Source organism: Vicugna pacos, chromosome 16, assembly GCF_048564905.1.
Source record: "Vicugna pacos chromosome 16, VicPac4, whole genome shotgun sequence".
Classification (NCBI taxonomy): Eukaryota; Metazoa; Chordata; class Mammalia; order Artiodactyla; family Camelidae; genus Vicugna; species Vicugna pacos.
This window is the reverse complement of record NC_133002.1, coordinates 24,334,629-24,360,238: the sequence shown is the minus strand read 5'-3', so window position 1 is coordinate 24,360,238 and position 25,610 is coordinate 24,334,629.

Sequence of the window (25,610 nt, the reverse complement as noted above, 5' to 3'; positions counted from 1 at the left end):
GTAAAACCGAGTTGGAGATTGTAACTCCCCATATATATGTATGGAGTGGGGTTTGCAACTGAAAAGAAACTTTGTGTTCCCTTCAAGCTAGGTGAAGGGCGGCTTTCTCACACACTTATCTCTCAGAACTGAGCATGTGGAGAGACGTTCGTTCATCCAGCACAAAGGGAACGGGTTGCAGGAGAAACCCTTACTCTGGTTTCTCAGTCTGTTTCCTAGTGCCGGTTTGAAGTGCCTGCCGTTTTCACTGTAAAACCGAGTTGGAGCTTGTACCTCCCCTTATAGATGTATGGAGTGGAGTTTGCAACTGAAAAAAAACGTTGTTTTCCCTTCAAGCTAGGTGAAGAAAGGCTTTCACACACACTTATCTCTCAGAAATGAGCATGTGGAGAGACGATAGTTCATCCACCACAAAGGGAATGGTTTGCCGGAGAAACCATTACTCTGGTTTCTCAGTCTGTTTCCTAGTGCCGGTTTGAAGTGCCTACCGTTTTCACTGTAAAACCGTGTGGGAGCTTGTACCTCCCCATATATATGTATGGAGTGGGATTTGCAAGTGAAAAGAAACTTTGTGTTCCCTTCAAGCTAGGTGAAGGACGGCTTTCACACACACTTATCTCTCAGAACTGAGCATGTGGAGAGACGTTCGTTCATCCAGCACAAAGGGATCGGATTGCAGGAGAAACAATGACCCTGGTTTCTCAGTGTATTTCCTAGTGCCGGTTGGAAGTGCCTGCCGTTTTCACTGTAAAACCGAGTTGGAACTTGTAACTCCCCATATATATGTATGGAGTGGAGTTAGCAACTGAAAAGAAACTTTGTGTTCCCTTCAAGCTAGGTGAAGGACGGCTTTCCCACACACTTATCCCTCAGAACTGTGTACGTGGAGAGATGTTCGTTCATCCATCACAAAGGGAACGGGTTGCAGGGGAAACACTGACTCTGGTTTCTCAGTCTGTTTCCTAGTGCCGGTGTGAGTGCCTGCCGTTTTCACTGTAAAACCGAGTTGGAGCTTGTACCTCCCCATATATATGTATGGAGTGGGATTTGCAACTGAAAAGAAACTTTCTGTTCCCTTCAAGCTAGGTGAAGGACGGCTTTCACACACACTTATCTTTCAGAACTCAGCATATGGTGAGACGTTCGTTCATCCAGCACAATGGGAACGGGTTGCAGGAGAAACTCTTACTCTGGTTTCTCAGTCTCTTTCCTAGTGCCTATTTGAAGTGCCTGCCGTTTTCACTGTAAAACCGAGTTGGAGCTTGTACCTCACATATATATGTATGAAGTGGGGTTTGCAACTGAAAAGAAACTTTGTGTTCCCTTCACGCTAGGTGAAGGACGGCTTTCACACACACTTATCTCTCAGAACTGAGCATGTGGAGAGACGTTCGTTCATCCAGCACAAAGGGAACGGGTTGCAGGAGAAACCCTTACTCTGGTTTCTCAGTCTGTTTCCTAGTGCCGGTTTGAAGTGCCTGTCGTTTTCACTGTAAAACCGAGTTGGAGCTTGTACCTCCCCATATATATGTATGGAGTGGGGTTTGCAACTGAAAAGGAACTTTGTGTTCCCTTCAAGCAAGGTGAAGGACGGCTTTCACACACACTTATCTCTCAGAACTGAGCATGTGGAGAGAAGTTCGTTCATCGAGCACAAGGGGAACGGGTTGCAGGAGAAACCCTTACTCTGGTTTCTCCGTCTGTTTCCTAGTGCCGATTTGAAGTGCCTGCCGTTTTCACTGTAAAACCGAGTTGGAGCTTGTACCTCCCCATATATATGTACGGAGCAGAGTTTTCAACTGAAAAGAAACTTTGTGTTCCCTTCAAGCTAGGTGAAGGACGGCTTTCACATACACTTATCTCTCAGAACTGAGCATGTGGAGAGACGTTCGTTCGCCAGCACAAAGGGAACGGGTTGCAGGAGAAACCCTTACTCTGGTTTCTCAGTCTGTTTCCTAGTGCCGGTTTGAAGTGCCTGCCTTTTTCACTGTAAAGCCGAGTTGGAGCTTGTACCTCCCAATATATATGTTTGGAGTGGGTTTTGCATCTGAAAAGAAACTTTGTGTTCCCTTCAAGCTAGGTGAAGGACGGCTTTCACACACACTTATCTCTCAGAACTGAGCATGTGGAGAGACGTTTGTTCATCCAGCACAAAGGGAACGGGTTGCAGTGAAACACTGACTCTGGTTTCTCAGTATGTTTCCTAGTGCCGGTTTGAAGTGCCTGCCGTTTCACTGTAAAACCGAGTTGGAGCTTGTACCTCACCATATATATGTATGGAGTGGAATTTTGCAACTGAAAAGAAACTTTGTGTTCCCTTCAAGCTAGGTGAAGAACTGCTTTCACACACCCTTATCTCTCAGAACTGAGCATGTGGAGAGACGTTCGTTCATCCAGCACAAAGGGAACTGGTTGCAGGAGAAACCCTTACTCTGGTTTCTCAGTCTGTTTCCTAGTGCCGGTTTGTAGTGCCTGTCGTTTTCACTGTAAAACCGAGTTGGAGCTTGTACCGCCCCATATATTTGTATGGAGTGGAGTTTGCTACTGAAAAGAAACTTTGTGTTCCCTTCAAGCTGGGTGAAGGACGGCTTTCACACACACTTATCTCTCAGAACTGAGCATGTGGAGAGACGTTCGTTCATCCAGCACAAAGGGAACTGGTTGCAGGAGAAACCCTTACTCTGTATTCTCAGTCTGTTTCCTAGTGCCGGTTTGAAGTTCCTGCCGTTTTCACTGTAAAACCGAGTTGGAGCTTGTACCTACCCATATATATGTATGGAGTGGAGTTTGCAAATGAAAAGGAACTTTGTGTTCCCTTCAAGCTAGGTGAAGGACGGCTTTCACACACACTTATCTCTCAGAACTGAGCATGTGGTGAGACGTTCGTTCATCCAGCACAAAGGGAACGGGTTGCAGGAGAAATACTGACTCTGGTTTCTCAGTCTGTTTCCTAGTGCCGGTTTGAAGTGCCTGCCGTTTTCATTGTAAAACCGTGTTGGAGATTGTACCTCCCCTTATATATGTATGGAGTGGAGTTTGCAAATGAAAAGAAACTTTGTGTTCCCTTCAAGCTAGGTGAAGGACGGCTTTCACACACACTTATCTCTCAGAACTAAGCATGTGGAGAGACGTTCGTTCATCCAGCACAAAGGGAACGGGTTGCAGGAGAAATCCTTACTCTGGTTCCTCAGTGTTTCCTAGTGGTGGTTTGACGTGCCTGCCGTATTCACTGTAAAGCCGAGTTGGAGCTTGTACCTCCCCATATATATGTATGGAGTGGGATTTGCAACTGAAAAGAAACTTTGTGTTCCCTTCAAGCTAGGTGAAGGACGGCTTTCACACACACTTATCTCTCAGAACTGAGCATGTGGAGAGACTTTCGTTCATCCAGCACAAAGGGAACGGGTTAAAGGAGTAACCCTTACTCTGGTTTCTCAGTCTGCTTCCTACTGCCGGTTTGAAGTGCCTGCCGTTTTCACTGTAAAAGCGAGTTGGAGCTTGTACCTCCCCATATATATGTATGGAGTGGAGTTTGCAACTGAAAAGAAACTTTGTGTTCCCTTCAAGCTAGGTGAAGGACGGTTTTCACACACACTTATCTCTCAGAACTGAGCATGTGGAGAGATGTTCGTTCATCCAGCACAAAGGGAACGGGTTGCAGGAGAAACCCTTACTCTGGTTTCTCAGTCGGCTTCCTAGTGCCGATTTGAAGTGCCTGCCGTTTTCACTGTAAAACCGAGTTGGAGCTTGTACTTCCCCATATATATGTATGGAGTGGGGTTTGCAACTGAAAAGAAACTATGTGTTCCCTTCAAGCTAGGTGAAGGACGGCTTTCACACAAACTTATCTCTCAGAACTGAGCATGTGGAGACACGTTCGTTCATCCAGCAAAAGGGAACGGGTTGGAGGAGAAACACTGACTCTGGTTTCTCAGTCTGTTTCCTAGTGCCGGTTTGAAGTGCCTGCCGTTTTCACTGTAAAACCGAGTTGGAGCTTGTACCTCCCCATATATATGTATGGAGTGGGGTTTGCAAGTGAAAAGAAACTTTGTGTTCCCTTCAAGCTAGGTGAAGGACGACTTTCACACACACTTATCTCTCAGAACTGAGCATGTGTAGAGACGTTCGTTCATCCAGCACAAAAGGAACGGGTTGCAGGAGAAACACTGACCCTGGTTTCTCAGTGTATTTCCTAGTGCCGGTTGGAAGTGCCTGCCTTTTTCACTGTAAAACCGAGTTGGAGCTTGTAACTCCCCATATATATGTATGGAGTGGAGTTTGCAACTGAAAAGAAACTTTGTGTTCCCTTCAAGCTAGGTGAAGGACGGCTTTCACACACACTTATCTCTCAGAACTGAGCACGTGGAGAGACGAACGTTCATCCACCACAAAGGGAACGGGTTGAAGGAGAAACACTGACCCTGGTTTCTCAATGTATTTCCTAGTGCCGGTTGGAAGTGCCTGCCGTTTTCACTGTAAAACCGAGTTGAAGCTTGTAACTCCCCATATATATGTATTGAGTGGAGTTTGCAACTGAAAAGAAACTTTGTGTTCCCTTCAAGCTAGGTGAAGGACGGCTTTCACACACACTTATCTCTCAGAACTGAGCATATGGAGAGACGTTCGTTCATCCAGCACAATGGGAACGGGTTGCAGGAGAATCACTGACTCTGGTTTCTCAGTCTTTTTCCTAGTGCCGGTTTGAAGTGCCTGCCGTATTCACTGTAAAACCGAGTTGGAGCTTGTACCTCCCCATATATATGTATGGATTGGGGTTTGCAACTGAAAAGAAACTTTCTGTTCCCTTCAAGCTAGGTGAAGGACGGCTTTCACACACACTTATCTCTCAGAACTGAGCATATGGAGAGACGTTCGTTCATCCAGCACAAAGGGAACGGGTTGCAGGAGAAACCCTTACTCTGGTTTCTCAGTCTGTTTCCTAGTGCCTATTTGAAGTGCCTGCCGTTCTCACTGTAAAGCCGAGTTGGAGCTTGTACCTCCCCATATATATGTATGGAGTGGAGTTTGCAACTGAAAAGGAACTTTGTGTTCCCTTCACGCTAGGTGAAGGACGGCTTTCACACACATATATCTCACAGAACTGAGCATGTGGACAGACGTTCGTTCATCCGGCACAAAGGGAACGGGTTGCAGGAGAAACCATTACTCTCGTTTCTCAGTCTGCTTCCTAGTGCCGGTTTGAAGTGCCTGCCATTTTCACTGTAAAAGCGAGTTGGAGCTTGTACCTCCCCATATATATTTATGGAGTGGGGTTTGCAACTGAAAAGAAACTTTGTGTTCCCTTCAAGCTAGGTGAAGGACGGCTTTCACACACACTTATCTCTCAGAACTGAGCATGTGGAGAGACGTTCGTTCATCCAGCACAAAGGAACGGGTTGCAGGAGAAACCCTTACTCTGGTTTCTCAGTCTGTTTCCTAGTGCCGGTTTGAAGTGCCTGCCGTTTTCACTGTAAAACCGAGTTGGAGCTTGTACCTCCCCTTATAGATGTATGGAGTGGAGTTTGCAACTGAAAAAAAACGTTGTTTTCCCTTCAAGCTAGGTGAAGAAAGGCTTTCACACACACTTATCTCTCAGAAATGAGCATGTGGAGAGACGATAGTTCATCCACCACAAAGGGAATGGTTTGCCGGAGAAACCATTACTCTGGTTTCTCAGTCTGTTTCCTAGTGCCGGTTTGAAGTGCCTACCGTTTTCACTGTAAAACCGTGTGGGAGCTTGTACCTCCCCATATATATGTATGGAGTGGGATTTGCAAGTGAAAAGAAACTTTGTGTTCCCTTCAAGCTAGGTGAAGGACGGCTTTCACACACACTTATCTCTCAGAACTGAGCATGTGGAGAGACGTTCGTTCATCCAGCACAAAGGGATCGGATTGCAGGAGAAACAATGACCCTGGTTTCTCAGTGTATTTCCTAGTGCCGGTTGGAAGTGCCTGCCGTTTTCACTGTAAAACCGAGTTGGAACTTGTAACTCCCCGTATATATGTATGGAGTGGAGTTTACAACTGAAAAGAAACTTTGTGTTCCCTTCAAGCTAGGTGAAGGACGGCTTTCCCACACACTTATCCCTCAGAACTGTGTACGTGGAGAGATGTTCGTTCATCCATCACAAAGGGAACGGGTTGCAGGGGAAACACTGACTCTGGTTTCTCAGTCTGTTTCCTAGTGCCGGTGTGAAGTGCCTGCCGTTTTCACTGTAAAACCGAGTTGGAGCTTGTACCTCCCCATATATATGTATGGAGTGGGATTTGCAACTGAAAAGAAACTTTCTGTTCCCTTCAAGCTAGGTGAAGGACGGCTTTCACACACACTTATCTTTCAGAACTCAGCATATGGTGAGACGTTCGTTCATCCAGCACAATGGGAACGGGTTGCAGGAGAAACTCTTAATCTGGTTTCTCAGTCTCTTTCCTAGTGCCTATTTGAAGTGCCTGCCGTTTTCACTGTAAAACCGAGTTGGAGCTTGTACCTCACATATATATGTATGAAGTGGGGTTTGCAACTGAAAAGAAACTTTGTGTTCCCTTCACGCTAGTGAAGGACGGCTTTCACACACATATATCTCACAGAACTGAGCATGTGGAGAGACGTTCGTTCATACAGCACAAAGGGAACCGGTTGCAGGAGAAACCCTTACTCTGGTTTCTCAGTCTGTTTCCTAGTGCCGGTTTGAAGTGCCTGCCGTTTTCACTGTAAAACCGAGTTGGAGCTTGTACCTCCCCATATATATGTATGGAGTGGGGTTTGCAACTGAAAAGAAACTTTGTGTTCCCTTCAAGCTAGGTGAAGGACGGCTTTCACACACACTTATCTCTCAGAACTGAGCATGTGGAGACACGTTCGTTCATCCAGCACAAAGGGAACGGGTTGCAGGAGAAACCCTTACTCTGGTTTCTCAGTCTGTTCCCTAGTACCGGATTGAAGTGCCTGCCGTTTTCACTGTAAAGCCGAGTTGGAGCTTGTACCTCCCCATATACATGTATGGAGTGGGATTTGCAACTGAAAAGAAATTTGTGTTCCCTTCAAGCTAGGTGAAGGACGGCTTTCACCCACACTTATCTCTCAGAACTGAGCATGTGGAGAGACGTTCGTTCATCCAGCAAAAGGGAACGGGTTGGAGGAGAAACACTGACTCTGGTTTCTCAGTCTGTTTCCTAGTGCCGGTTTGAAGTGCCTACCGTTTTCACTGTAAAACCGAGTTGGAGATTGTAACTCCCCATATATATGTATGGAGTGGGGTTTGCAACTGAAAAGAAACTTTGTGTTCCCTTCAAGCTAGGTGAAGGGCGGCTTTCTCACACACTTATCTCTCAGAACTGAGCATGTGGAGAGACGTTCGTTCATCCAGCACAAATAGAACGGGTTGCAGGAGAAACCGTTACTCTGGTTTCTCAGTCTGTTTCCTAGTGCCGGTTTGAAGTGCCTGCCGTTTTCACTGTAAAACCGAGTTGGAGCTTGTACTTCCCCATATATATGTATGGAGTGGAGTTTGCAACTGAAAAGGAACTTTGTGTTCCCTTCATTCTAGGTGAAGGACGGCTTTCACACACACATATCTCTCAGAATTGAGCATGTGGAGAGACGTTCGTTCATCCAGCACAAGGGAACGTGTTGCAGGAGAAACCGTTACTCTGGTTTCTCAGTCTGTTTCCTAGTGCTGGTTTGAAGTGCCTTCCGTATTCACTGTAAAACCGAGTTGGAGCTTGTACCTTCCCATATATATGTATGGAGTGGAGTTTGCAACTGAAAAGAAACTTTGTGTTCCCTTCAAGCTAGGTGAAGGACGGCTTTCACACACACTTATCTCTCAGAACTGAGCATATGGAGAGACGTTCGTTCATCCAGCACAAAGGGAACGGGTTGCAGGAGAAACCCTTACTCGGGTTTCTCAGTCTGTTTCCTAGTGCCGGTTTGAAGTGCCTGCCGTTTTCACTGTAAAGCCGAGTTGGAGCTTGTACCACCCCATATATATGTATGGAGTGGGGTTTGCAACTGAAAAGAAACTTTGTGTTCCCTTCAAGCTAGGTGAAGGACGGCTTTTACACACACTTATCCCTCAGAACTGAGCATGTGGAGAGACGTTCGTTCATCCAGCACAAAGGGAACGGGTTGCAGGAGAAACCCTTACTCTGATTTCTCAGTCAGCTTCCTAGTGCCGATTTGAAGTGCCTGCCGTTTTCACTGTAAAAGCGAGTTGGAGCTTGTACCTCCCCATATATATGTATGGAGTGGTGTTTGCAACTGAAAAGAAACTTTGTGTTCCCTTCAACCTATGTGAAGGACGGCTTTCACACACACATATCAGTCAGATCTGAGCATGGGGAGAGACGTTCGTTCATCCAGCACAAAGGGAACGGGTTGCAGTAGAAACCCTTACTCTGGTTTCTCAGTCTGTTTCCTAGTGCCGGTTTGAAGTGCCTGCCGTTTTCACTGTAAAACCGAGTTGGAGCTTGTACCTCCCCATATATATTTAAGGAGTGGAGTTTGCAACTGAAAAGAAACTTTGTGTTCCCTTCAAGCTAGGTGAAGGGCGGCTTTCACACACACTTCTCTCTCAGAACTGAGCATGTGGAGAGACGTTCATTCATCCAGCACAAAGGGAACGGGTTGCAGGAGAAACCCTTACTCTGGTTTCTCAGTGTGTTTCCTAGTGCCGGTTTGAAGTGCCTGCCGTTTTCACTGTAAAAGCGAGTTGGAGCTTGTACCTCCCCATATATATGTATGGAGTGGAGTTTGCTACTGAAAAGAAACTTTGTGTTCCCTTCAAGCTAGGTGAAGGACGGCTTTCACACACACTTATCTCTCAGAACTGAGCATGTGGAGAGATGTTCATTCATCCAGCACAAAGGGAACGGGTTGCAGGAGAAACCCTTACTCTGGTTTCTCAGTCTGCTTCCTAGTGCCGATTTGAAGTGCCTGCCGTTTTCACTGTAAAACCGAGTTGGAGCTTGTACTTCCCCATATATATGTATGGAGTGGGGTTTGCAACTGAAAAGAAACTATGTGTTCCCTTCAAGCTAGGTGAAGGACGGCTTTCACACACACTTATCTCTCAGAACTGAGCATGTGTAGAGACGTTCGTTCATCCAGCACAAAAGGAACGGGTTGCAGGAGAAACACTGACCCTGGTTTCTCAGTGTATTTCCTAGTTCCGGTTGGAAGTGCCTGCCTTTTTCACTGTAAAACCGAGTTGGAGCTTGTAACTCCCCATATATATGTATGAAGTGGAGTTTGCAACTGAAAAGAAACTTTGTGTTCCCTTCAAGCTAGGTGAAGGACGGCTTTCACACACACTTATCTCTCAGAACTGAGCACGTGGAGAGACGAACGTTCATCCAGCACAAAGGGAACGGGTTGCAGGAGAAACACTGACCCTGGTTTCTCAATGTATTTCCTAGTGCCGGTTGGAAGTGCCTGCCGTTTTCACTGTAAAACCGAGTTGGAGCTTGTAACTCCCCATATATATGTATTGAGTGGAGTTTGCAACTGAATAGAAACTTTGTGTTCCCTTCAAGCTAGGTGAAGAACTGCTTTCACACACACTTATCTCTCAGAAATGAGCATGTGGAGAGACGATCGTTCATCCACCACAAAGGGAAAGGTTTGCCGGAGAAACCCTTACTCGGGTTTCTCAGTCTGTTTCCTAGTGCCGGTTGGAAGTGCCTACCGTTTTCACTGTAAAACCGTGTTGGAGCTTGTACCTCCCCATATATATGTATGGAGTGGGTTTTGCAAGTGAAAAGAAACTTTGTGTTCCCTTCAAGCTAGGTGAAGGACGGCTTTCACACACACTTATCTCTCAGAACTGAGCATGTGGAGAGACGTTCGTTCATCCAGCACAAAGGGAACGGGTTGCAGGAGAAACACTGACCCTGGTTTCTCAGTGTATTTCCTAGTGCCGTTTGGAAGTGCCTGCCGTTTTCACTGTAAAACCGATTTGGAGCTTGTAACTCCCCATATATATGTATGGAGTGGAGTTTGCAACTGAAAAGAAACTTTGTGTTCACTTCAAGCTAGGTGAAGGACGGCTTTCACACACACTTATCCCTCAGAACTGTGTACGTGGAGAGATGTTCGTTCATCCATCACAAAGGGAACGGGTTGCAGGGGAAACACTGACTCTGGTTTCTCAGTATGTTTCCTAGTGCCGGTGTGAAGTGCCTGCCGTTTTCACTGTAAAACCGAGTTGGAGCTTGTACCTCCCCATATATATGTATGGAGTGGGATTTGCAACTAAAAAGAAACTTTCTGTTCCCTTCAAGCTAGGTGAAGGTCGGCTTTCACACACACTTATCTTTCAGATCTCAGCATATGGTGAGACGTTCGTTCATCCAGCACAATGGGAACGGGTTGCAGGAGAAACCCTTACTCTGGTTTCTCAGTCTCTTTCCTAGTGCCTAATTGAAGTGCCTGCCGTTTTCACTGTAAAATCGAGTTGGAGCTTGTACCTCACATATATATGTATGAAGTGGGGTTTGCAACTGAAAAGAAACTTTGTGTTCCCTTCACGCTAGGTGAAGGACGGCTTTCACACACATATATCTCACAGAACTGAGCATGTGGAGAGACGTTCGTTCATCCAGCACAAAGGGAACGGGTTGCAGGAGAAACCCTTACTCTGGTTTCTCAGTCTGTTTCCTAGTGCCGGTTTGAAGTGCCTGCCGTTTTCACTGTAAAAGCGAGTTGGAGCTTGTACCTCCCCATATATATGTATGGAGTGGGGTTTGCAACTGAAAAGAAACTTTGTGTTCCCTTCAAGCTAGGTGAAGTACGGCTTTCACACACACTTATCTCTCAGAACTGAGCATGTGGAGAGACGTTCGTTCATCAAGCACAAAGGAACGGGTTGCAGGAGAAACCCTTACTCTGGTTTCTCAGTCTGTTTCTTAGTGCCGGATTGAAGTGCCTACCGTTTTCACTGTAAAGCCGAGTTGGAGCTTGTACCTCCCCATATATATGTATGGAGTGGGATTAGCAACTGAAAAGAAACTTTGTGTTCCCTTCAAACTAGGTGAAGGACGGCTTTCACACACACTTATCTCTCAGAACTGAGCATGTGGAGAGACTTTCGTTCATCCAGCACAAAGGGAACGGGTTACAGGAGAAACCCTTACTCTGGTTTCTCAGTCTGTTTCCTAGTGCCGGTTTGAACTGCCTGCCGTTATCACTGTAAAACCGAGTTGGAGCTTGTACTTCCCCATATATATGTATGGAGTGGGCTTTGCAACTTAAAATAAACTATGTGTTCCCTTCAAGCTAGGTGAAGGACGGCTTTCACACACACTTATTTCTCAGAACTGAGCATGTGGAGAGACGTTCGTTCATCCAGCAAAAGGGAACCGGTTGGAGGAGAAACACTGACTCTGGTTTCTCAGTCTGTTTCCTAGTGCCGGTTTGAAGTGCCTGCCGTTTTCACTGTAAAACCGAGTTGGAGCTTGTACCTCCCCATATATATGTATGGAGTGGGGTTTGCAAGTGAAAAGAAACTCTGTGTTCCTTTCAAGCTAGGTGAAGGACGGCTTTCAAACACAATTATCTCTCAGAACTGAGCATGTGGAGAGACGTTCGTTCATCCAGGACAAAGGGAACGTGTTGCAGGAGAAACTCTGACCCTGGTTTCTCAGTGTATTTCCTAGTGCCGGTTAGAGGTGCCTGCCGTTTTCACTGTAAAACCGAGTGGGAGCTTGTACCTCCCGATATATATGTATGATATGGGGTTTACAACTGAAAAGAAACTTTGTGTTCCCTTCAAGCTAGTTGAAGGGCGGCATTCACACACACTTATCTCTCAGAACTGAGCATGTGGAGAGACGTTCGTTCATCCAGCACAAATAGAACGGGTTGCAGGAGAAACCCTTACTCTGGTTTCTCAGTCTGTTTCCTAGTGCCGGTTTGAAGTGCCTTCCGTATTCACTGTAAAACCGAGTTGGAGCTTGTACCTTCCCATATATATGTATGGAGTGGAGTTTGCAACTGAAAAGAAACTTTGTGTTCCCTTCAAGATAGGAGAAGGACGGCTTTCACACACACTTATTTCTCAGAACTGAGCATGTGGAGAGACGTTCGTTCATCCAGCACAAAGGGAACTGGTTGCAAGGAAACCCTTACTCTGGTTTCTCAGTCTGATTCCTAGTGCCGGTTTGAAGTGCCTACAGTTTTCACTGTAAAACCGAGTTGGAGCTTGTACCTCCCCATATATATGTATGGAGTGGTGTTTGCAACTGAAAAGAAACTTTATGTTCCCTTCAAGCTAGGTGAAGAACAGCTTTCACACACACTTATCTCTCAGAACTGAGCATGTGGAGAGAAGTTCGTTCATCCAGCACAAAGGGAACGGTTTGCAGGAGAAACACTTACTCTGTTTTCTCAGTCTGTTTCCTAGTGCCGGTTTGAAGTGCCTGCAGATTTCACTGTAAAACCGAGTTGGAGTTTGTACCTCCCCATATATATGTATGGATTGGAGTTGGCAACTGAAAAGAAACTTTGTGTTCCCTTCAAGCTATGTGAAGGACGGCTTTCACACACACTTGTCTCTCAGAACTGAGCATGTGGAGAGACGTTCGTTCATCCAGCACAAAGGGAACGGGTTGCAGGAGAAACAATGACCCTGGTTTCTCAGTGTATTTCCTAGTGCCGTTTTAAAGTACCTGCCGTTTTCACTGTAAAACCGAGTTGGAGCTTGTAACTCCCCATATTTATGTATGGAGTGGGGTTTGCAACTGAAAAGAAACTTTGTGTTCCCTTCAAGCTAGGTGAAGGACGGCTTTCACACACACTTATCTCTCAGAACTGAGCATGTGGAGAGACGTTCGTTCATCCAGCAAAAAGGGAACGGGTTGCAGGAGAAACCCTTACTCTTGTTTCTCAGTCTGTTTCCTAGTGCCTGTTTGAAGTGCCTGCCGTTTTCACTGTAAAACCGAGTTGGAGCTTGTACTTCCCCATATATATGTATGGAGTGAGGTTTGCAACTGAAAAGAAACTTTGTGTTCCCTTCAAGCTAGGTGAAGGACGGCTTTCACACACACTTATCTCTCAGAACTGAGCATGTGGAGAGAAGTTCGTTCATACAGCACAAAGGGAACGGGTTGCAGGATAAACCCTTACTCTGGTTTCTCAGTGTATTTCCTAGTGCCGGTTTGAAGTGCCAGCTGTTTTCACTGTAAAACCGAGTTGGATCTTTTACCTCCCCATATATATGTATGGAGTGGTGTTTACAACTGAAAAGAAACTTTGTGTTCCCTTCAAGCTAGGTGAAGGACGGCTTTCACACACACTTATCTCTCAGACCTGAGCATGTGGAGAGAAGTTCGTTCATCCAGCACAAAGGGAACGGTTTGCAGGAGAAACCCTTACTCTGTTTTCTCAGTCTGTTTCCTAGTGCCGGTTTGAAGTGCCTGCAGATTTCACTGTAAAACCGAGTTGGAGTTTGTACCACCCCATATATATGTATGGATTGGAGTTGGCAAATGAAAAGAAACTTTGTGTTCCCTTCAAGCTAGGTGAAGGGCTGCTTTCACACACACTTATCTCTCTGAACTGAGCACGTGGAGAGACGTTCGTTCATCCAACACAAAGGGAACGTGTTGCAGGAGAAACACTGACGCTGGTTTCTCAGTGAATTTCCTAGTGCCGGTTTGAAGTGACTGCCGTTTTCACTGTAAAACCGAGTTGGAGTTTTAACCCCCCTTTTTTCGTAAGGAGTAGAGTTTGCAACTGAAAAGAAACTTTGTGTTCTTTTCCAGCTATGTGAAGGACGGCTTTCACACACACTTATCTCTCAGAACTGAGCACGTGGAGAGACGTTCGTTCATCCAGCACAAATGGAACGGGTTGCAGGGGAAACACTGACTCTGAATTATCAGTGAGTTACATAGTGCCGGTTTAAAGTGCCTGCCGTTTTCACTCTAAAACCGAGTTGGAGATTGTACCTCCCCATATATATGTATGGAGTGGGGTTTGCAACTGAAAAGAAACTTTGTGTTCCCTTCAAGCTAGGGAAGGACGGCTTTCACACACACTTATCTCTCAGAACTGAGCATGTGGAGAGACGTTCGTTCATCCAGCACAATGGGAACGGGTTGCAGTAGAAACACTGACTTTGGTTTCTCAGTCTGCTTCCTAGTGCCGGTTTGAAGTGCCTGCCGTTTTCACTGTAAAACCGAGTTGGAGCTTGTACCTCCCCATATATATGTATGGAGTGGAGTTTGCAACTGAAAAGAAACTTTGTGTTCCCTTCAAGCTAGGTGAAGGACGGCTTTCACACACACTTATCTCTCAGAACTGAGCATGTGGAGAGACGTTCGTTCATCCAGCACAAAGGGAACGGTTGCAGGAGAAACCCTAACTCTTGTTTCTCAGTCTGTTTCCAAGTGTCGGTTTGAAGTGCCTGCCGTTTTCACTGTAAAGACGAGTTGGAGCTTGTCCCTCCCCATATATATGTATGGAGTGGGGTTTGCACCTGAAAAGAAACTTTGTGTTCCCTTCAAGCTAGGTGAAGGACGGCTTTCACACACACTTATCTCTCAGAACTGAGCATGTGGAGAGACGTTCGTTCATCCAGCACAGAGGGAACGGGTTGCAGGAGAAAGCCTTACTCTGGTTTCTCAGTCTGTTTCCTAGTGCCGGTTTGAAGTGCCTGCCGTTTCCACTGTAAAACCGTGTTGGAGCTTGTACTTCCCCATATATATGTATGGAGTGGAGTTTGCAACTGAAAAGAAACTTTGTGTTCCCTTCAAGCTAGGTGAAGGACGGCTTTCACACACACTTCTCTCTCAGAACTGAGCACGTGGAGAGACGTTCGTTCATCCAACACAAAGGGAACGTGTTGCAGGAGAAACACTGACGCTGGTTTCTCAGTGTATTTCCTAGTGCCGGTTTGAAGTGCCTGCCGTTTTCACTGTAAAACCGTGTTGTAGCTTGTACCTCCGCATATATATGTATGGAGTGGAATTTTCAACTGAAAAGAAACTTTGTGTTCCCTTCAAGCTAGGTGAAGGATGGCTTTCACACACACATATCTCTCAGAACTGAGCATGTGGAGAGACGTTCGTTCATCCAGCACAAATGGAACGGGTTGCAGGAGAATCCCTTACTCTGGTTTCTCAGTCTGTTTCCTAGTGCCGGTTTGAAGTGCCTGCCGTTTTCACTGTAAAGCCGATTTGGAGCTTGTACCTCCCCATATATATGTATGGAGTGGGGTTTGCAACTGAAAAGAAACTTTGTGTTCCCTTCAAGCTAGGTGAAGGACGGCTTTCACACACACTTATATCTCAGAACTGAGCATGTGGAGAGACGTTCGTTCATCCAGCACAAAGGGAACGGGTTGCAGGAGAAACCCTTACTCTGGTTTCTCAGTCTGTTTCCTAGTGCCGGTTTGAAGTGCCTGCCGTTTTCACTGTAAAACCGTGTTGTAGCTTGTACCTCCGCATATATATGTGTGGAGTGGAGTTTGCAACTGAAAAGAAACTTTGTGTTCCCTTCAAGCTAGGTGAAGGACGGCTTTCACACACACTTATCTCTCAGAACTTAGCATGTGGAGAGACGTTCGTTCATCCAGCACAAAGGGAACGGGTTGCAGGAGAAACCCTTACTCTGGTTTCTCAGTCTGTTTCCTAGTGCCGGTTTGAAGTGCCTGCCGTTTTCACTGTAAAAGCGAGTTGGAGCTTGTACCTCCCCATATATATGTATGGAATGGGGTTTGCAACTGAAAAGGAACTTTGTGTTCCCTTCAAGCTAGGTGAAGGACGGCTTTCACACACACTTATCTCTCAGAACTGAGCATGTGGAGAGACGTTCGTTCGCCAGCACAAAGGGAACGGGTTGCAGGAGAAACCCTTACTCTGGTTTCTCAGTCTGTTTCCTAGTGCCGGTTTGAAGTGCCTGTCGTTTTCACTGTAAAACCGAGTTGGAGTTTGTACCTCCCCATATATATGTATGGAGTGGGGTTTGCAACTGAAAAGGAACTTAGTGTTCCCTTCAAGCTAGGTGAAGGACGGCTTTCACACACACTTATCTCTCAGAACTGAGCATGTGGAGAGAAGTTCGTTCATCCAGCACAAAGGGGGCGGGTTGCAGGAGAAACCCTTACTCTGGTTTCTCCGTCTGTTTCCTAGAGCCGGTTTGAAGTGCCTGCCGTTTTCACTGTAAAACCGAGTTGGAGCTTGTACCTCCCCATATATATGTACGGAGCAGAGTTTTCAACTGAAAAGAAACTTTGTGTTCCCTTCAAGCTAGGTGAAGGACGGCTTTCACATACACTTATCTCTCAGAACTGAGCATGTGGAGAGACGTTCGTTCATCCAGCACAAAGGGAACGGGTTGCAGGAGAAACCCATTCTCTGGTTTCTCAGTCTGTTTCCTAGTGCCGGTTTGAAGTGCCTGCCGTTTTCACTGTAAAGCCGAGTTGGAGCTTGTACCTCCCCATATATATGTATGGAGTGGGGTTTGCAATTGAAAAGAAACTTTGTGTTCCCTTCAAGCTAGGTGAAGGACGGCTTTCACACACACTTATCTCTCAGAACTGAGCATGTGGAGAGACGTTCGTTCATCCAGCACAAAGGGAACGGTTTGCAGGAGAAATCCTTACTCTGTTTTCTCAGTGTGTTTCCTAGTGCCGGTTTTAAGTGCCTGCGGTTTTCACTGTAAAACCGAGTTGGAGCTTGTACCTCCCCATATATATGTATGGAGTGGCGTTTGCAACTGAAAACAAACTTTGTGTTCCCTTCAAGCTAGGTGAAGGACGGCTTTCACACACACATATCTCTCAGAACTGAGCATGTAGTCAAACGTTCGTTCATCCAGCACAAAGGGATCGGGTTTCAGGAGAAATATTAACTCTGGTTTCTCAGTTTGTTTCCTAGTGCCGGTTTGACGTCCCTGCCGTTTTCACTGTAAACACGAGTTGGTGCTTGTACCTCCCCATATATATGTATGGAGTGGGGTTTGCAACTGAAAAGAAACTTTGTGTTCCCTTCAAGCTAGGTGAAGGACGGCTTTCACACACACATATCTCTCAGATCTGAGCATGTGGAGAGACGTTCGTTCATCCAGCTCAAGGGGAACGGGTTGCAGGAGAAACCCTTATTCTGGTTTCTCAGTCTGTTTCCTAGTGCCGGTTTGAAGTGCCTGCCGTTTTCACTGTAAATACGAGTTGGGGCTTTTACCTCCCCATATATATGTATGGAGTGGAGTTTGCAACTGAAAAGAAACTTTGTGTTCCCTTCAACCTAGTTGAAGGACGGCTTGCACACACACTTATCTCTCAGAACTGAGCATGTGGAGAGACGTTCGTTCATCCAGCACAAAGGGAACGGGTTGCAGGAGAAACCCTTACTCTGTTTTCTCAGTCTGTTTCCTACTACCGGTTTGAAGTTCCTGCCGTTTTCACTGTAAAACCGAGTTGGAGCTTGTACTTCCCCATATATATGTATGGAGCGGAATTTGCAACTGAAAAGAAACTTTGTGTTCCCTACAAGATAGTTGAAGAATGGCTTTCAAACACAATTATCTCTCAGAACTGAGCATGTGGAGAGACGTTCGTTCATCCAGCACAAAGGGAACGGTTTGCAGGAGAAACCCTTACTCTGGTTTCTTAGTCTGTTTCCTAGTGCCGGTTTGAAGTGCCTGCCGTTTTCACTGTAAAACTGAGTTGGAGCTTGTACATCCACATATATATGTATGGAGTGTGGTTTGCAACTGAAAAGAAACTTTGTGTTCCCTTCAAGCTAGTTGAAGGACGGCTTTAACACACACTTATATCTCAGAAGTGAGCAAGTGGAGAGACTTTCGTTCATCCAGCACAAAGGGAAGGGGTTGCAGGAGAAACACTGACTCTGGTTTCTCAGTCTGTTTCATAATGCCGGTTTAAAGTGCCTGCCGTTTTCACTGTAAAACCGAGTTGGAGCTTGTAGTTCCCCATATATATGTATGGAGTGGAGTTTGCAACTGAAAAGAAACTTTGTGTTCCCTTCAACCTAGGTGAAGGACAGCTTTCACACACACTGATCTCTCAGAACTGAGCATGTGGAGAGAAGTTCGTTCATCCAGCACAAATGGAACTGGTTGCAGGAGAAACCCTTACTCTGGTTTCTCAGTCTGTTTCCTAGTGCCGGTTTGAAGTGCCTGCCGTTTTCACTGTAAAAGCGAGTTGGAGCTTGTACCTCCCCATATATATGTATGGAGTGGGGTTTGCAACTGAAAAGGAACTTTGTGTTCCCTTCAAGCTAGGTGAAGGACGGCTTTCACACACACTTATCTCTCAGAACTGAGCATGTGGAGAGACGTTCGTTCGCCAGCACAAAGGGAACGGGTTGCAGGAGAAACCCTTACTCTGGTTTCTCAGTCTGTTTCCTAGTGCCGGTTTGAAGTGCCTGTCGTTTTCACTGTAAAACCGAGTTGGAGCTTGTACCTCCCCATATATATGTATGGAGTGGGGTTTGCAACTGAAAAGGAACTTAGTGTTCCCTTCAAGCTAGGTGAAGGACGGCTTTCACACACACTTATCTCTCAGAACTGAGCATGTGGAGAGAAGTTCGTTCATCCAGCACAAAGGGGGCGGGTTGCAGGAGAAACCCTTACTCTGGTTTCTCCATCTGTTTCCTAGTGCCGGTTTGAAGTGCCTGCCGTTTTCACTGTAAAACCGAGTTGGAGCTTGTACCTCCCCATATATATGTACGGAGCAGAGTTTTCAACTGAAAAGAAACTTTGTGTTCCCTTCAAGCTAGGTGAAGGACGGCTTTCACATACACTTATCTCTCAGAACTGAGCATGTGGAGAGACGTTCGTTCATCCAGCACAAAGGGAACGGGTTGCAGGAGAAACCCATTCTCTGGTTTCTCAGTCTGTTTCCTAGTGCCGGTTTGAAGTGCCTGCCGTTTTCACTGTAAAACCGTGTTGGAGCTTGTACCTCCCCATATATATGTATGGAGTGGGGTTTGCAACTGAAAAGAAACTTTGTGTTCCCTTCAAGCTAGGTGAAGAACGGATTTCACACTCACTTATCTCTCAGAGCTGAGCATGTGGAGAGACGTTCGTTCATCTAGCACAAAGGGAACAGGTTGCAGGAGAAACACTTACTCTGGTTTCTCAGTCTGTTTCCTAGTGCCGGTTTGAAGTTCCTGCAGTTTTCACTGTAAAACCGAGTTGGAGCTTGTACCTCCCCATATATATGTATGGAGTGGAGTTTGCAACTGAAAAGAAACTTTGTGTTCCCTTCAAGCTAGGTGAAGGACGGCTTTCACACACACTTATCTCTCAGAACTGAGCATGTGGAGAGACGTTCGTTCATCCAGCACAAAGGGAACGGTTGCAGGAGAAACCCTAACTCTTGTTTCTCAGTCTGTTTCCAAGTGTCGGTTTGAAGTGCCTGCCGTTTTCACTGTAAAGCTGAGTTGGAGCTTGTACCTCCCCATATATATGTATGGAGTGGGGTTTGCAACTGAAAAGAAACTTTGTGTTCCCTTCAAGCTAGGTGAAGGACGGCTTTCACACACACTTATCTCTCAGAACTGAGCATGTGGAGAGACGTTCGTTCATCCAGCACAAAGGGAACGGGTTGCAGGAGAAACCCTTACTCTGTTTTCTCAGTGTGTTTCCTAGTACCGGTTTTAAGTGCCTGCGGTTTTCACTGTAAAACCGAGTTGGAGCTTGTACCTCCCCATATATATGTATGGAGTGGCGTTTGCAACTGAAAAGAAACTTTGTGTTCCATTCAATCTAGGTGAAGGTCGGCTTTCACACACACTTATCTCTCAGAACTGAGCATGTGGAGAGACGTTCGTTTATCCAGCAAAAAGGGAACGGTTTGCAGGAGAAACACTGACTCTGGTTTCTAAGTCTGTTTCCTAGCGCCGGTTTGAAGTGCCTGCCGTTTTCACTGTAAAACCGAGTTGGAGCTTGTAACTCCCCATATATATGTATGGATTGGAGTTTGCAACTGAAAAGAAACGTTGTGTTCCCTTCAAGCTAAGTGAAGGACGGCTTTCACACACACTTATCTCTCAGAACTGAGCATGTGGAGAGATGTTCGTTCATCCAGTACAAAGGGAACGGGTTGCAGGTGAAACCCTTACTCTGGTTTCTCAGTCTGTTTCCTAGTGCCGGTTTGAAGTGCCTGCCGTTTTCACTGTAAATACGAGTTGGAGCTTGAACCTCCCCATATATATGTATAGAGTGGAATTTGCAACTGAAAAGGAAATTTGTGTTCCCTTCAAACTAGGTGAAGGACGGCTTTCATACACACTTATCTCTCAGAACTGAGCATGTGGAGAGACGTTCGTTCATCCAGCACCAAGGGTACGGGTTGCAGGAGAAACACTTACGCTGGTTTCTCAGTCTGTTTCCTAATGCCTGTTTGAAGTGCCTGCCGTTTTCACTGTAAAACCGAGTTGGAGCTTGTACCTCCCCATATATATGTATGGATTGGTTTTGGCAACTGAAAAAAACTTTGTGTTCCCTTCAAGCTAGTTGAAGGACGTCTTTCACACACACTTTTCTCTCAGAACTGAGCATGTGGAGAGACGATCGTTCATCCAGCACAAAGGGAACGGGTTGCAGGAGAAACCCTTACTCTGGTTTCTCAGTCTGTTTTCTAGTGCCGGTTTGAAGTGCCTGCCGTTTTCACTGTAAAACAGAATTGGAGCTTGTTCCTCCCCATATATATGTATGGAGTGGAGTTTGCAACTGAAAACAAACTTTGTGTTCCCTTCAAGCTAGGTGAAGGACGGCTTTCACACACACATATCTCTCAGAACTGAGCATGTAGTCAAACGTTCGTTCATCCAGCACAAAAGGATCGGGTTTCAGGAGAAATATTAACTCTGGTTTCTCAGTCTGTTTCCTAGTGCCGGTTTGACGTGCCTGCCGTTTTCACTGTAAACACGAGTTGGTGCTTGTTCCTCCCCATATATATGTATGGAGTGGGGTTTGCAACTGAAAAGAAACTTTGTGTTCCCTTCAAGCTAGGTGAAGGACGGCTTTCACACACACATATCTCTCAGATCTGAGCATGTGGAGAGACGTTCGTTCATCCAGCTCAAGGGGAACGGGTTGCAGGAGAAACCCTTATTCTGGTTTCTCAGTCTGTTTCCTAGTGCCGGTTTGAAGTGCCTGCCGTTTTCACTGTAAATACGAGTTGGGGCTTTTACCTCCCCATATATATGTATGGAGTGGAGTTTGCAACTGAAAAGAAACTTTGTGTTCCCTTCAACCTAGTTGAAGGACGGCTTGCACACACACTTATCTCTCAGAACTGAGCATGTGGAGAGACGTTCGTTCATCCAGCACAAAGGGAAGGGGTTGCAGGAGAAACACTGACTCTGGTTTCTCAGTCTGTTTCATAATGCCGGTTTAAAGTGCCTGCCGTTTTCACTGTAAAACCGAGTTGGAGCTTGTAGTTCCCCATATATATGTATGGAGTGGAGTTTGCAACTGAAAAGAAACTTTGTGTTCCCTTCAACCTAGGTGAAGGACGGCTTTCATACACACTGATCTCTCAGAACTGAGTATGTGGAGAGAAGTTCGTTCATCCAGCACAAATGGAACTGGTTGCAGGAGAAACCCTTACTCTGGTTTCTCAGTCTGTTTCCTAGTGCCGGTTTGAAGTGCCTGCCGTTTTCACTTTAAAACCGTGTTGGAGCTTGTTCCTCCCCATATATATGTATGGAGTGGAGTTTGCAACTGAAAAGAAACTTTGTGTTCCCTTCAAGCTTGTTGAAGGACGGCATTCACACACACTTATCTCTCAGATCTGAGCATGTGGAAAGAAGTTCGTTCATGCAGCACAAAGGGAACTGGTTGCAGGAGAAACCCTTACTCTGGTTTCTCAGTCTGTTTCCTAGTACCGGTTTGAAGTGCCTGCCGTTTTCACTGTAAAGCCGATTTGGAGCTTGTACTTCCCCATATGTATGTATGGAGTGGGATTTGCACCTGAAAAGAAACTTTGTGTTCCCTTCAATCTAGGTGAAGTACGGCTATCACACACACTTATCTCTCAGAACTGAGCATGTGGAGAGAAGTTCGTTCATCCAGCACAAAGGGAACGGGTTGCAGGGGAAACCTTTACTCTGGTATCTCAGTCTGTTTCCTAGTGCCGGGATGAAGTGCCTGCCGTTTTCACTGTAAAACCGAGTTGGAGCTTGTACCTCCCCATATATATGTATGGAGTGGTGTTTGCAACTGAAAAGAAACTTTCTGTTCCCTTCAAGCTAGGTGAAGGACGGCTTTCACACACACTTATCTCTCAGAACTGAGCATGTGGAGAGACGTTCGTTCATCCAGCACAAAGGGAACAGTTTGCAGGAGAAACACTGACTCTGGTTTCTCAGTCTGCTTCCAAGTGCCGGTTTGAAGTGCCTGCCGTTTTCACTGTAAAACCGAGTTGGAGCTTGTACCTCCCCAAATATATGTATGGAGTGGGGTTTGCAACTGAAAAGAAACTTGGTGTTCCCTTCAAGCTAGGTGAAGGACGGCTTTCACACACACTTATCTCTCAGAACTGAGCATGTGGAGAGACGTTCGTTCATCCAGCACAAAGGGAACGGTTTGCAGGAGAAACCCTTACTCTGGTTTCTCAGTCTATTTCCTAGTGCCGGTTTGAAGTGCCTGCCGTTTTCACTGTAAAACCGAGTTGGAGCTTGTACCTACCCTTATAGATGTATGGAGTGGAGTTTGCAACAGAAAAGAAACTTTGTGTTCCCTTCAAGCTAGGTGAAGAACGACTTTCACACACACATATCTCTCAGAACTGAGCATGTGGAGAGACTTTCGTTCATCCAGCACAAAGGGAAAGGTTTGCCGGAGAAACCCTTACTCTGGTTTCTCAGTCTGTTTCCTAGTGCCTGTATGAAGTGCCTGCCGTTTTCACTGTAAAACCGAGTTGGAGCTTGTACCTCCCCATATATATGTATGGAGGGGAGTTTGCAACTGAAAAGAAACTTTGTGTTCCCTTCAAGGTAGGTGAAGGATGGCTTTCACACACAATTATCTCTCAGAACTGAGCATGTGGAGAGACGTTCGTTCATCCAGCACAAAGGGAACGGGTTTCAGGAGAAACCCTTATTCTGGTTTCTCAGTCTGTTTCCTAGTGCCGGTTTGAAGTGCCTTCCGTTTTCACTGTAAAACCGAGTTGGAGCTTTACCTCCCCATATATATGTACGGAGTAGAGTTTTCAACTGAAAAGAAACTTTGTGTTCACTTCAAGCTAGGTGAAGGACGGCTTTCACACACACTTATCTCTCAGAACTGAGCATGTGGAGAGACGTTCGTTCGCCAGCACAAAGGGAACGGGTTGCAGGAGAAACCCAATCTCTGGTTTCTCAGTCTGTTTCCTAGTGCCGGTTTGAAGTGCCTGCCGTTTTCACTGTAAAACCGAGTTGGAGCTTTTACTTCCCCATATATATGTATGGAGTGGAGTTTGCAACTGTAAAGAAACTTTGTGTTCCCTTCAAGCTAGGTGAAGAACGGCTTTCACACACACTTATCTCTCAGAACTGAGCATGTGGAGAGATGTTCGTTCATCCAGCACAAAGGGAACGGGTTGCAGGAGAAAGCCTTACTCTGGTTTCTCAGTCTGTTTCCTAGTGCCGGTTTGAAGTGCCTGCCGTTTTCACTGTAAAGCCGAGTTGGAGCTTGTACCTCCCCATATATATGTATGGAGTGGGGTTTGCAACTGAAAAGAAACTTTGTGTTCCCTTCAAGCTAGGTGAAGGACGGCTTTCACACACACTTATCTCTCAGAACTGAGCATGTGGAGAGACGTTCGTTCATCCAGCACAAAGGGAACGGGTTGCAGGGGAAACACTGACTCTGGTTTCTCAGTCTGTTTCCTAGTGCCGGTTTGAAGTGCCTGCCGTTTTCACTGTAAAGCCGAGTTGGAGCTTGTACCTCCCCATATATATGTATGGAGTGGGGTTTGCAACTGAAAAGAAACGTTGTGTTCCCTTCAAGCTAGGTGAAGGACGGCTTTCACACACACTTATCTCTCAGAACTGAGCATGTGGAGAGACGTTCGTTCATCCAGCACAAAGGGAACGGGTTGCAGGAGAAACCCTTACTCTGGTTTCTCAGTCTGTTTCCTAGTGCCGGTTTGAAGTGCCTGTCGTTTTCACTGTAAAACCGAGTTGGAGCTTGTACCTCCCCATATATATGTATGGAGTGGGGTTTGCAACTGAAAAGGAACTTTGTGTTCCCTTCAAGCAAGGTGAAGGACGGCTTTCACACACACTTATCTCTCAGAACTGAGCATGTGGAGAGAAGTTCGTTCATCCAGCACAAGGGGAACGGGTTGCAGGAGAAACCCTTACTCTGGTTTCTCCGTCTGTTTCCTAGTGCCGATTTGAAGTGCCTGCCGTTTTCACTGTAAAACCGAGTTGGAGCTTGTACCTCCCCATATATATGTACGGAGCAGAGTTTTCAACTGAAAAGAAACTTTGTGTTCCCTTCAAGCTAGGTGAAGGACGGCTTTCACATACACTTATCTCTCAGAACTGAGCATGTGGAGAGACGTTCGCTCGCCAGCACAAAGGGAACGGGTTGCAGGAGAAACCCTTACTCTGGTTTCTCAGTCTGTTTCCTAGTGCCGGTTTGAAGTGCCTGCCTTTTTCACTGTAAAGCCGAGTTGGAGCTTGTACCTCCCAATATATATGTTTGGAGTGGGTTTTGCATCTGAAAAGAAACTTTGTGTTCCCTTCAAGCAAGGTGAAGGACGGCTTTCACACACACTTATCTCTCAGAACTGAGCATGTGGAGAGACGTTTGTTCATCCAGCACAAAGGGAACGGGTTGCAGTGAAACACTGACTCTGGTTTCTCAGTATGTTTCCTAGTGCCGGTTTGAAGTGCCTGCCGTTTCACTGTAAAACCGAGTTGGAGCTTGTACCTCACCATATATATGTATGGAGTGGAGTTTGCAACTGAAAAGAAACTTTGTGTTCCCTTCAAGCTAGGTGAAGAACTGCTTTCACACACCCTTATCTCTCAGAACTGAGCATGTGGAGAGACGTTCTTTCATCCAGCACAAAGGGAACTGGTTGCAGGAGAAACCCTTACTCTGGTTTCTCAGTCTGTTTCCTTTTGCCGGTTTGAAGTGCCTGCCGTTTTCACTGTAAAACCGAGTTGGAGCTTGTACCTCCCCATATATATGTATGGAGTGCAGTTTGCAACTGAAAAGAAACTTTGTGTTCCCTTCAAGCTAGGTGAAGTACGGCTTTCACACACACCTATCTCTCAGAACTGAGCATGTGTAGAGACGTTCGTTCATCCAGCACAAAGGGAACGGGTTGCAGGAGAAACCCTTACTCTGGTTTCTCAGTCTGTTTCCTAGTGCCGGTTTGTAGTGCCTGCCGTTTTCACTGTAAAACCGAGTTGGAGCTTGTACCGCCCCATATATTTGTATGGAGTGGAGTTTGCTACTGAAAAGAAACTTTGTGTTCCCTTCAAGCTGGGTGAAGGACGGCTTTCACACACACTTATCTCTCAGAACTGAGCATGTGGTGAGACGTTCGTTCATCCAGCACAAAGGGAACGGGTTGCAGGAGAAATACTGACTCTGGTTTCTCAGTCTGTTTCCTAGTGCCGGTTTGAAGTGCCTGCCGT